This window comes from Elephas maximus, chromosome 4 (assembly GCF_024166365.1).
Source record: "Elephas maximus indicus isolate mEleMax1 chromosome 4, mEleMax1 primary haplotype, whole genome shotgun sequence".
Taxonomy (NCBI): Eukaryota; Metazoa; Chordata; class Mammalia; order Proboscidea; family Elephantidae; genus Elephas; species Elephas maximus.
Genome location: NC_064822.1, coordinates 38,958,345 through 38,970,572, shown reverse-complemented (window position 1 = coordinate 38,970,572; position 12,228 = coordinate 38,958,345). Strand labels below are relative to the sequence as shown.

General features: G+C 40.1%; 1 protein-coding gene across 2 annotated transcripts in view; it reads left to right on the top strand.

The window, feature by feature from the left end:
• Positions 1-12,228, top strand: part of STAM (signal transducing adaptor molecule) — a 75,362-nt gene that overhangs the window by 56,276 nt on the left and 6,858 nt on the right. The window lies entirely within an intron of this gene.

The window sequence follows — 12,228 nt, the reverse complement described above, 5'->3', positions numbered from 1 at the left end:
TGTGCCCTCTCATCTCCCCTCCAAACAGAAGCTGCTTATTTAGTCTCATATATCTACTTGAACTAAGAAGCATAGTCTTCATGTGTATCATTTTATGTCTTATCCCAATTATAGTACAGTCTAATCTTTGTCTGAAGAGTAGGCTTCAGGATTGGTTTTAGTTCTGGGTTAACAAAGAGTCCAGGAGCCATGTCTAGTGTTTTTATGTGAATTAAGTTCTGCACCCCACTTTTCTCCTGCTCCATCAGGGACTCTCTGTTATGTTCCTTGTCAGGGTGGTCATTGGTGGTAGCCAGGCACCCCCTGGTTTTTCTGGTCTCAGGCTGATGGAGGCTCTGGTTTATATGGCCCTTTTTATCTCTTTGGCTCATATTTTCCTTGTGTTTTTGGTGTTCTTCATTTTTCTCTGCTCCAGGTGGGTTGGGATCAATTGATGCATCTTAGATGGCCACTTGCTAGCTTTTAAGACCCCAGAAGCCACTCACCAAAGTTGGTTGCAGAACATTTTCTTAAAAAACTTTGTTATGCCAGTTGACCTAGATGTTCCCTGAAACCATCGTCCCCGGACCCCCACCCCTACTGCTCTGTCCCTGGAAGTGTTTGGTTGTATTCAGGAAACTTCTTAGCTTTGGTTTAGCCCAGTTGTATTGACTTCCCCTGTATTGTGTGTTGTCTTTCCCTTCACCTAAAATAATTCTTGTCTGCTATCTAGTTAGTGAATACTCCTCTCCCTCCCTTTCCACCCTCTTAACCATCAAAGAATGTTTTCTTCTGTATTTAAACCTTTTCTTGAGTTCTTATAATAGTAGTCTCACACAGTGTTTGTCCTTTTACGACTGACTAATTTCACTGAGCATAATGCCTTACAGATTCATCCATGTTATCAGATGTTTCATGGATTCATCATTGTTCTTTATCGTTGCGTGGTATTCCATTGTGTGAATATACCATAACTTGTTTATCCATTCATCCATTGATGGGCACCTAGGCTTTTCCATCTTTTTGCTATTGTGAACAGTGCTGCAGTAAACATGGGTGTGTATGTATTGATTTGTGTGAGGGCTTTTGTTTCTCTCAGATATATTCCAAGGAGTGGGATTGCTGGATCGTATGGTACTTCTATTTGTAACTTTTGAGGGAAGCGCCAAATCATTTTCCAAAGTGGTTGTACCATTTTACGTTCCTACCAGCAATGTATAAGTGTTCCAGTCTCTCCACAACCTCTCCAACATTTATTATTTTGTGTTTTTTGGATTAATGCTAGCTTTGTTGGGGTGAGATGATATCTCATTATACTTTCGATGTGCATTTCTCTAATGACTAATGATTGTAAGCATTTCTTTATGTATCTGTTAGCCACCTGAATGTCTTCTTTGGTGAAGTAGCTGTTCACATCCTTTGTCCATTTTTTAATTGGGTTATTTGTCTTTTTGTTGTTGAGGTGTTGCAGTATCTTGTAGATTTTAGAGATCAGACTCTGATCGGATATGTCATTGCCAAAAATTTTTTTGCAGTCTGTAGGTTGTCTTTTTACTCTTTTGGTGAAATCTCATGATGAATATAAGTTTCATTTTTTAGGAGCTCCCAGTTGTCTAATTTCTCTTCTGGTGTTTGTGCGTTATTAGTAATGTTTTGTATTTTGTTTATGCCGTGTATTAGGCCTCCTAGCGGTGTCCCTATTTTTTCTCCCGTGATCTTTATTGTTTTGGATTTTATGTTTAGGTCTTTGATCCATCTTGAGTTAGTTTTTTTGCATGGTGTGAGGCATGGTTCTTGTTTCATTTTTTTGCAGATGGATATCCAGTTATGCCAGCACCGTTTGTTAAAGAGACTGTCTTTTCCCCATTTAATGGATATTGGGCCATTGTCAAATATCAGCTCACGGGTGGATGAATTTATGTCTGGATTCTCAATTCTGTTTCATTGGTCTATATATCTGCTGTTGTTCCAGTACTAGGCTGTTTTGACTATTGTGGCGGTATAATAGTTTCTAAAACCAGGTGATGTGAGGCCTCCCACTTTATTCTTCTTTGGTAATGCTTTACTTATCCAGGGCCTTTCCATATGAAGTTGGTGATTGTTTCTCCCTGTCATTCAAAAATGTTGGAATTTGGATTGGGTTTGCATTGTATCTGTAAATTACTTTGGGTAGAACTGACGTTTTCACAATGTTCAGTCTTCCTATCCATGAGCAAGGTATGTTTTTCCACTTATGTTGGTCTCTTTTGGTTTCTTGCAGTAGCATCTTGTTGTTTTCTTTGTATAGGTCTTTTATGTCTCTGGTTAGGTTTATTCCTAAGTATTTTATCTTCTTGGGATCTATTGTAAGTGGCATTGAACTTCTTCGAAGTTCTCTTTGTTGGTATAGAGGAATCCAACGGATAAAATGTAAATTTTTTGTTATTTTTTGCACTGTATACTTCTGGGCTGTCTTTTAAAGACAAATAGTTCCTTTTTGCCTTATGTTGGAATTGAGTTTATATTGCAAGAAGGTCCACCAGTAGAAAACAGAAAGTGCAAGCAGCTATATGTCCCTGTGATTCATGAGGCAAGTAGCTGAATATGAGATGATAGAGGCTCAGTTTTTTTTTTTTTTTGTCATTTACTTAGATTGTTCTCTATCATGTAGTTAAGCCCCAGTGGCACAGTGGTTTAGTGCTCAGCTGCTAACCGAAAGATTGGCGGTTCAAGCCCACCAGCCACTCCATGGGAGAAAGATGTGGCAGTCTGCTTCCATAAAGATTACAGCCTTGGAAACCCTGTGGCCAGTTCTGTTCTGTCCTATAGGGTCACTGTGAGTCGGAATCGACTTGACAACAACAGGTTTTGTTTTGGTTTTATCATGTTGTTAAATGCTTATTAATTATGTAAATGCCTTTTCTGATTTCAAAGAGACAGTAAACTAAAGCCTTCCCCTTGAAGCAAAAAAGGGTAGTTTTTAAGGTTTCACTAGCACGTATTCTGAATAATAGTGGTATTAACTGATCTTCCTTGTAGGTGTATGGATATTATCATATCACTGACAGTGTTGTACTTCAGGATAGATCTTGAAACGTTCTTTTTGACGATGAATGCAACACCATTCCTCTTCAAGTTGTCATTCCCAGCATAGTAGACTATATGATTGTCCAATTGAAAAGGGCAGATACTAGTCCATTTCAGCTTACTAATGCCTAGGATATCAATGTTTATGCGTTCCATTTCATTTTTGACGATTTCCAATTTTCCTAGATTCATACTCCGTACGTTCCAGGCTCTGATTATTAATGGATGTTTGCAGCTGTTTCTTCTCATTTTGAGTCGTGCCACATCAGCGAATGAAGGTCCTGAAAGGTTTACTCAATCCACGTCATTAAGGTCACCTCTACTTTGAGGAGGCAGCTCTTCCCCAGTCATCTTTTCACTGCCTTCCAACCTGGGGGGCTTATCTTCCAGCACTATATCAAACAATGTTCTGCTGTTATTCATAAGGTTTTTATCAGCTGCTGCAGTCTGAAATTGATTGAACATGCAATCAAGATGCATTGATAATTACTGGCGATTGGAATGCGAAAGTTGGAAACAAAGAAGAAGGATCAGTAGTTGGAAAATATGGCCTTGGTGATAGAAACAATGCTGGAGATCGAATGATAGAATTTTGCAAGACCAACAACTTCTTCATTGCAAATACCTTCTTTTACCAACATAAACTGCGACTGTACACATGGACCCCGCTAGATGGAACACACAGAAATCAGGTTGACTACATCTGTGGAAAGAGACAATGGAAAAGCTCAATATTATCAGCCAGAACACGGCCAGGGGCTGATTGTGGAACAGACCATCAGTTGCTCATGTGCAAGTTCAAGCTGAAACTGAAGAAAACCAGAGCAAGTCCATGAGAGCCAAAATATGACCTTGAGTATATTCCATTTGAATTTAGAGACCATCTGAAGAATAGATTTGATGCATTGAACACTAGTGACCGAAGACCGGACGAGTTGTGGAATGACATGAAGGACATCATCCATGAAGAAAGCAAGAGGTCATTGAAAAGACAGGAGAGAAAGAAAAGACCAAGATGGATGTCAGAGGAGACTCTGAAACTTGCTCTTGAGCATCGAGCAGCTAAAGCAAAAGGAAGAACTGATGAAGTAAAAGAACTGAACAGAAGATTTCAAAGGACCTCTCGAGAAGACGAAGTAAAGTATTATAATGACATGTGCAAAGAGCTGGAGATGGAAAACCAAAAGGGAAGAACACACTTGGTGTTTCTCAAGCTGAAAGAACTGAAGAAAAAATTCAAGCCTTGACTTGCAATAGTGAAGGATTCCATGGGGAAAATATTAAATGATGCAGGAAGCATCAAAAGAAGATGGAAAGAATACACAGAGTCATTATGCCAAAAAGAATTAGTCAGTGTTCAACGATTTGAAGAGATTGCATGTGATCAGGAGCTGATGGTACTGAAGAAAGAAGTCCAAGCTGCTCTGAAGGCACTGGCAAAAGACAAGGCTCCAGGAATTGATGGAATATCAATTGAGATGTTTCAACAAACAGATGCAATGCTGGAGGTACTCACTTGTCTGTGCCAAGAAATATGGAAGACAGCTTCCTGGCCAACTGACTGGAAGACGTCCATATTTATGCCTATTCCCAAGAAAGGTGATCCAACTGAATGTGGAAATTATAGAGCAATATCATAAATATCGCACACAAGTGAAATTTTGCTGAAGATCGTTCAAAACCGGCTGCAGCATTATATTGACAGGGAACTGCCAGAAATTCAGGCTGGTTTCGGAAGAGGACGTGGAACCAGGGATATCATTGCTGATGTCAGATGGATCCTGGCTGAAAGCAGAGAATACCAGAAGGATGTTTACCTGTGTTTTATTGACTATGCAAAGGCATTCGACTGTATGGGTCATAACAAATTATGGGTAACATTGCGGAGAATGGGAATTCCAGAACACTTAACTGTGCTCATGAGGAACCTTTACATAGATCAAGAGGCAGTTGTTCAGACAGAACAAGGGGATACTGATTGGTTTAAAGTCAGGAAAGGTGTGAGTCAGGGTTGTATCCTTTCACCATACCTATTCAATCTGTATGCTGAGCAGATAATCTGAGAAGCTGGACTATATGAAGAAGAACAGGGCATCAGAATTGGAGGAAGACTTATTAACAACCTGCATTATGCAGGTGACACAACCTTGCTTGCTGAAAGTGAAGAGGACTTGAAGCACTTACTAATGAAGATCAAAGACCAAAGCCTTCAGTATGGATTGCAGCTTGACATCAAGAAAACAAAAATCCTCACAACTGGACCAATGAGCAACATCATGATAAACGGAGAAAAGACTGAAGTTGTCAAGGATTTCATTTTGACTTGGATCCACAATCAACAGCCATGGAAGCAGCAGTCAAGAAATCAAAAGACGCATTGCATTGGCCAAATCTGCTGCAAAGAACCTCTTTAAAGTGTTGAAGAGCAAAGATGTCACCTTGAAGACTAAGGTGCACCTGACCCAAGCCATGGTATTTTCAGCTGCATCATATGCATGTGAAAGCTAGACGATGAATAAGGAAGACCGAAGAAGAATTGATGCCATTGAATTGTGGTGTTGGCGAAGAATATTGAATATACCATGGACTGCCAAAAGAACGAACAAATCTGTCTTGGAAGAAGTGTGGCCAGAATGCTCCTTAGAGGCAAGGATGGCGAGACTGCGTCGTACACACTTTGGACATATTGTCAGGAGGGATGAGTCCCTGGAGAGGGACATCATGCTTGGCAGAGTACAGGGTCAGTGGAAAAGAGGAAGACCCTCAACGAGGTAGATTGACACAGTGGCTGCAACAATGAGCTCAAACATAACAATGATTGTGAGGATGGTGCAGGACCGGGCAGTGTTTTGTTCTGTTGTGCATAGGGTTGCTATGAGTCAGAACGGACTTGATGGCACCTAACAACAACAACACAACAGAACGTATTCTAGAAGTTATGATACTCTGACTTGCAATGGAAGTTTCTAGGTGGCACAATTTCCAGAACTTTTCCATTGGTGTTGGAGTTGCCAGGAATGCTCCTATAGTGCTCTCACTACTATATTATTAATCGTCAAAGAGTCACACTTTGGAGGTGCTTGGGGATTTTTACGCATTATTCTGTTACCACATCTAGTATCCTGTAGTGATCTTAAGATGGAGGGTAATGGAGAGGCCCACTGTAGCATCAAGAAGATGGACTCTCCCTACTGTGTTATGTAGCTGAGGAAGAAATGTTAGATGTAGCTTTCTCTGTCCCAGAGCTTTTTTTCCCTAAAGTCGAAATCTGGTGAAAATGAATACTATTATATGGAAAATAAGCAGGTAGGGAGCAGCTATACTAAGAGGGGTTGTTTTAGAACTAGAATCAAAGTAGATAGAGGTAGGTATTACTGAGAAGTCAGCCACTGCTCACCAGGAACCCCTTAGATATTTTATCGTTAGCCAGAAATGCCATCTCCTTCCCTGCTAGTCCTCTGTTTTACTGTGTCACATACTGCTCTAAATATCTTGTTAGAGGGAGGAGATTGGAACCCTACTTGAAACCTGTTCTTAAAGCTCAGGACCTTTGGGAATTGTCCTTGTAAAGGAGATAATACATTGATATTGTAAAATGAGATAACTGTGGCGTGCTATAGAGCTGTACCACCTTGTTGCTGTACTCTGGGGGTTTCTCTGTCTGTGCTTCTTGCGGTCACTATATGCAGTCAGTGGTGCAGGGCCTGCGTTGTGTTCTGGTGCCTGAGAACTGCAGATACTGTAGCTATTAACGTCACTTCTTAGGAAACACATGTTTACTTCAACAGGTGCTTTTTGGAGAGCATTTCCTTGAAATATTTAGCCTTTTGGCTAATTCCTATTTATTCTTTAGTTCTTAGCTTAGCTGCCATTTTTGCTAGAAGCCTTCCTTGCCTTCCCATCTCTCTGACATTTCTGCTGCATGCTGTCCTAGAACCCTGTGTCTCCTTCTGCATACTGTGCACTGTTTTTTAATTGCCCTTTTACTTGTCTGTACCTCCATTAACCTGTAATATTCTGAGGGGTGGAACAGTCTCTTTCACTTTTATACAGGCATACCTTGGATATATTGCGAGTTTGGTTCCCCACCACCGCAATAAAATGAATATCACGATAAAGTGAGTTATATGAAGTTTTTGGTTTCCCAGTGCATATAAGTTATGTTTACACTGTACTGTAGTCTATTAAGTGTGCAGTAGCATTATGTCTGAAAAACCAATGTACATACCTTAATTAACAAAATACTTTATTGCTAAAATATGTTGACCATCATCTGAGCCTTCAGCGATTTGTAATCTTTTTGCTGGTGAAGGGTATTGCTTTAATGTTGATGGCTGCTGACTGATCAGGGTGGAGGTTGCTGAAGGGTGGGGTGGCTGTGGCAGTTCCTTAAAATAAGACAGCAATGAAGTTTGTAGCATGGACTGACTCTTCCTTTCATGAAAGATTTCTCTGTAACATGCAATGCTGTCTGATAGCATTTTACCCACAGTAGAATGTCTATCAGAATTGGAGTCAGTCCTGTCAAACCCTGCCACCGCTTTGGCGGCTAAGTTTATATAATATTCTCAATCTTTTGTTGTCATCTTAATGTTCATAGCATCCTCACCAGGAGTAGATTCCATCTCAAGGAATCACTGTCTTTGCTCATCCATAGGAAGCAACTCCTCATCATGAGATTGCAGAAATTCAGTTACATCTTCAGGCTCCGCCTCTAATTCTGTTTCTCTTGCTGTTTTGACCACATCTACAGTTACTTTTTTCACTAAAGTCTTGAACCCTTCAAAGTCATCTCTGAGAGTTGAAATCAACGTCTTCCAAACTCCTGTTGATTTTGACCTCCTTCTATGAATCACAAATGTTCTTACTGGCACCTAGAATGGTGGTGCATCCTTTCCTGAAGGTTTTCAGTTTTGCTTTGCCCTGATTTGTCAGAAGAGTCACTCTCTATGGCAGTTACAGCCTTATGAGATGTATCTTAAGACTTAAAAGTCAAAATTACTCCTTGATCCATGGGCTGCAGAGTGAGTGTCGTGTTACTAGGCTTGAAAACAACATTCATCTCCTTGTACATCTCCATCAGAGCTCTTGGGTGACCGGGTGCACTGTCAATGAGCGGTAATATTTTGAAAGGATCTTTTTTTCTGAGCAGTAGTTTTCAACAGTGCGCTTAAAATATTCAGTAATAAACGATGTTGTAAACAGATGTGCTGTCATCCAGGCTTTGTTGTTCCATTTACAGAGCACAGGCAGAGTAGATTTAGCGTAATTCTTAAGGGCCCTAGGATTTTTGGAATGGTGAATGAGTGTTGGCTTCAACTTAAAGTCATCAGGTGCGTTAGACCTTAACGAAGGAGTCAGCCTATCCTTTGAAGCTTTGTGGCCAGGCATTGACTTCTTTATAGCTATGAAAGTCCTAGATAGCATCTTCTTCCAATAGAAGGCTGTTTCGTCTTTATTCAAAATCTGTTGTTTAGTATAGCCACGTTCATCAGTTATCTTAGCTAGATCTTCTGGATAACTTGCTGCCACTTCTACATCATTACTTGCTGCTTCGTCTTGCACTTTTATGTTATGGAGACGGCTTCTTTCCTTAAACCTCGTGAACCAACCTCTGCTAGCTTCAGACTTTTCTTCTGCAGCTTCCTCAGCCTTCACAGAATTGGAGAGAGTTAGGGTATTGCTCTGGATTAGGCTTTGGCTTAAGGGAATGTTCTGGCTGGTTTGATCTTCTATCCAGAGCACTAAAACTTTCTCTATATCAGCAAAAAAGCTGTTTTGCTTTCTTATCATTCATGTGTTCACTGAAGTAGCACTTTTAATTTCCTTCAAGAGATTTTCCTTTGCATTCATAACTTGGCTAACTGTTTGGCACAAGAGGCCTAGCTTTCAGCCTGTCTCGGCTTTTGACATGCCATCTTCACTAAGCTTAATCATTTCTAGCTTTTGATTTAAAGTGAGAGACGTGCGACTCTTTCTTTCACTTGAACACTTAGAGGCCTTTGTAGGGTTACTCACTGGCCTAATTCCAATATTTTTGTGTCTCAGGGAATAAGGAGGCCCAAGGAAAGGGAGAAGGAGAGAGATGGGAACAGCTGATCGGTGGTGCAGTCAGAACACATATAACATCAGTTAAGTCTGCTGTTTTATATGGGTGTGGTTCATGGCACCCCAAAACAATTACAATAGTAACAGCAGAGATAACTGATCATAGATCACCATAACAGATACAACAGTAATAAAAAAGTTTGAAATATTGTGAGAATTACCAAAATGTGACACAGAGACATGAAGCTAGCATATGCTGTTAGAAAAATGGTACTGATAGACTTGATCGACGCAGGGTTGCCACAAAGCTTCAGTTTGTAAAAAAACGAAATACCTGTGAAGCACAGTAAAGCAAAATGCAATAAAACAAGGTATGCCTATATCTGCATCATGTAGCACAGTGTCTTATACCTGGTAGGAACTCAGTAATGTTTGTCAGATGAATGTTTATGTTCTAAGGATGGATATTACAAGTGCTATATTAGGCCACTGAGATGTGTTCTTTATTCCTTGTGTGAGCTGCACAAAGGCTTTGAGGGAATTAAGAAGAGATCCATAAATATATAATTTATAAATACATACAAGGAAGTGCGTGCATATGTTTTAAGAAATAAGGAGATTGCTGGCAAAGCCAGTGTAGGGTGAAAAATCAAATGAGCAGGGTTGGGGCTAGAAGTATATTTGCTGGAGATAACGTACTGCATATTTGATTTGAGCTTTCTGGTTACAAATCAGGGTCAGTGAGGATTTTTCTAGGTTGTGGTAGGCAGGTTTTTCTTAATACTCTTCAGTTTATATCTACAAAGCAATTTCTTATCCTTTTATATATAATTTTGGTTCTAGGGTTAACGCTTTTCCAGACTTCTGTTACCCCAGGACAATCTTATTGATAATTGAGGAAGGTGGCAGTAACGGGGTTTCCTATACCTGCTTATGGTGGCAGTGATAGTGCTTTAAGGCAGTCCAGGCTTGAGGACTTGTCTGTGATTTCAGTTTACCTCTGTAGTTGTTGTTGGGTGACCTTGAGTCAGTTTTTGACTCATAGTAATCCCATGTGTTAAACAAATGTTATTGAACATTTAATCTGTACCAGATGCTATGCTAGACATTTGACGTACCAATATGATAGAGTTTCTTAGCTTCAAGAAGCTTACTGGGAAGTAGGGGAAAACAAAGAAAAAGATACGTACTTTATTACAACGTATTAATTACAAATGCAAGGTGGTTTGGGAGCCTCAGGGTTTAGGGAAGGTTTCCAATAAAATATGCTAGAATTGCAGTATTTGTTTAGCCGGAGAGGAAAAGTCAGAAAGATTTTCCATTATGAATAAAAACATGGCAGTATGAAATGGTATGGTACCTGTGGAATGAGCAAAGATAGGAGGGTATGAAATGGCATTGTATGTGCTAGGCAATACACTGTTACTCAAATATTAAAGTATGCAGTGGGAAGGGTGAGAGATACACTTTGAGATATTGACAAGGGTCAAGTAATCAATGGCCCTAGATATCATGTTAAGGAGCTTGGATCTGATCCTAAGAATAATGAGAAAGCCCATCCAAAACCAAATTGCAGTGCCGTCGAGTCTACTCCGACTCATAGCAACCCCATACGACAGAGTAGAACTGCCCCATAGAGTTTCTAAGGAGTGCCTGGTGGATTTGAACTGCTGACCCTTTGGTTAGCAGCCGTAGCACTTAACCACTACACCACCGGGGTTTCCAAGAAAGCCCATAAAGGGCTTTAAATGGCAGTAGGATAGTTGGGACATAGGTGCTAACTTAAAAGCAGGGAGATTAGAACATCAGGCCGGAAATCATGAGTGTCTTAACTGCTATATATAATGATACCAGTATACCGGTTGCCACTGAGTAGAATCTAACTCATGGCGACCCCATATGTTGCAGAGTAGAACTGGTCTCCATAGGGTCTTTGTGGCTGCGACCTTTTGGAAACAAATTGCCAAGCCTTTTTCTGAGGTGCCTCTGGGTGGGTTCGAGCCACCAAACTTCTGGTTGCCAGTCAAGAACTTAAATGTTTACACCACCAAGGGATTCTGTATACGATGATAGTGATGGTAAAAGAGTTATTTAGGAGATGAGCAAATGATTGTATATGGGGGCACATGCTGGGTAGACGTGCAGAGCAGAGATATGAGAGACATTGGATGAATTGCAGGGTTTTGCCTTATGCAGCTGGGTGGATGGTGCAACTGTAAATTGAGATAAGGAATATAGAACAAAGTGGGATGATTACAGTAATAAACCCATTGCCGTTGAGTCAATTCTGACTCATAGCAACACTCTATAGTAATAGCTAAAGTTTATGAGGTGTTTAGTATGTGCCAGGCACTGTGTTACGTGCTTTCCATGTATTTACTCATTTATTCCTGATAATAACCTATGAAGTACCAGCATCAGTTGCCATCAAGTCAGTTATATCTTATGGTAAGTCCATGTGTGTCAGAGTAGAACTGTGCTCCATAGGGTTTTCAATGGCTGATTTTTCAGAAGTAAGTCACCAGGCCTTTCTTCTGAGATCCATTTGGGTGGACTGGAACCTCCTCCAGCTTTCGTATGGTAGCTGAGCATGTTAACCATTTGTACAACCTAGGGAGTCCTATCTATGACGTAGGTACTAATATCCCCATTTTATAGGTGAAGAAACTGAGGCACAGAGATTGAAGTCCTACTTAGTTAAGATTCGGTACTGTGTGTTCTGGATCTAGAGCTGAGCACTTAGTCTCTAACACTATATTATAGCAATATTATGGTGCGTACTGATGTACAAGAAATTTGATTTCTTGTAGTACAACTTTATATTTCACAGTGTGGCATATATGGAATGATAATGGGTGATGCCTTTAAACGTTAAAGTGTCATATTAGTTGGTAGAAGGTGGCGGTAAATTTCATCTATTATGATAATTAATTGGTTTAATTTTTGCAAAAGTACAAGAGCATCGAGTTTATCAGCAGTTGGCCTATAAACAGTCTAGCATTTGGGGAAAAAGAGTCTAGAAATAAATACATAGGCATTACTTTGAAAATTCTGGGCAATTGTCTTATGTAGCTTGCTTATTACATTTTTACTGGAAATGTGGAAAAAATAATCTCGGTGTTAAAGCATCCTAGT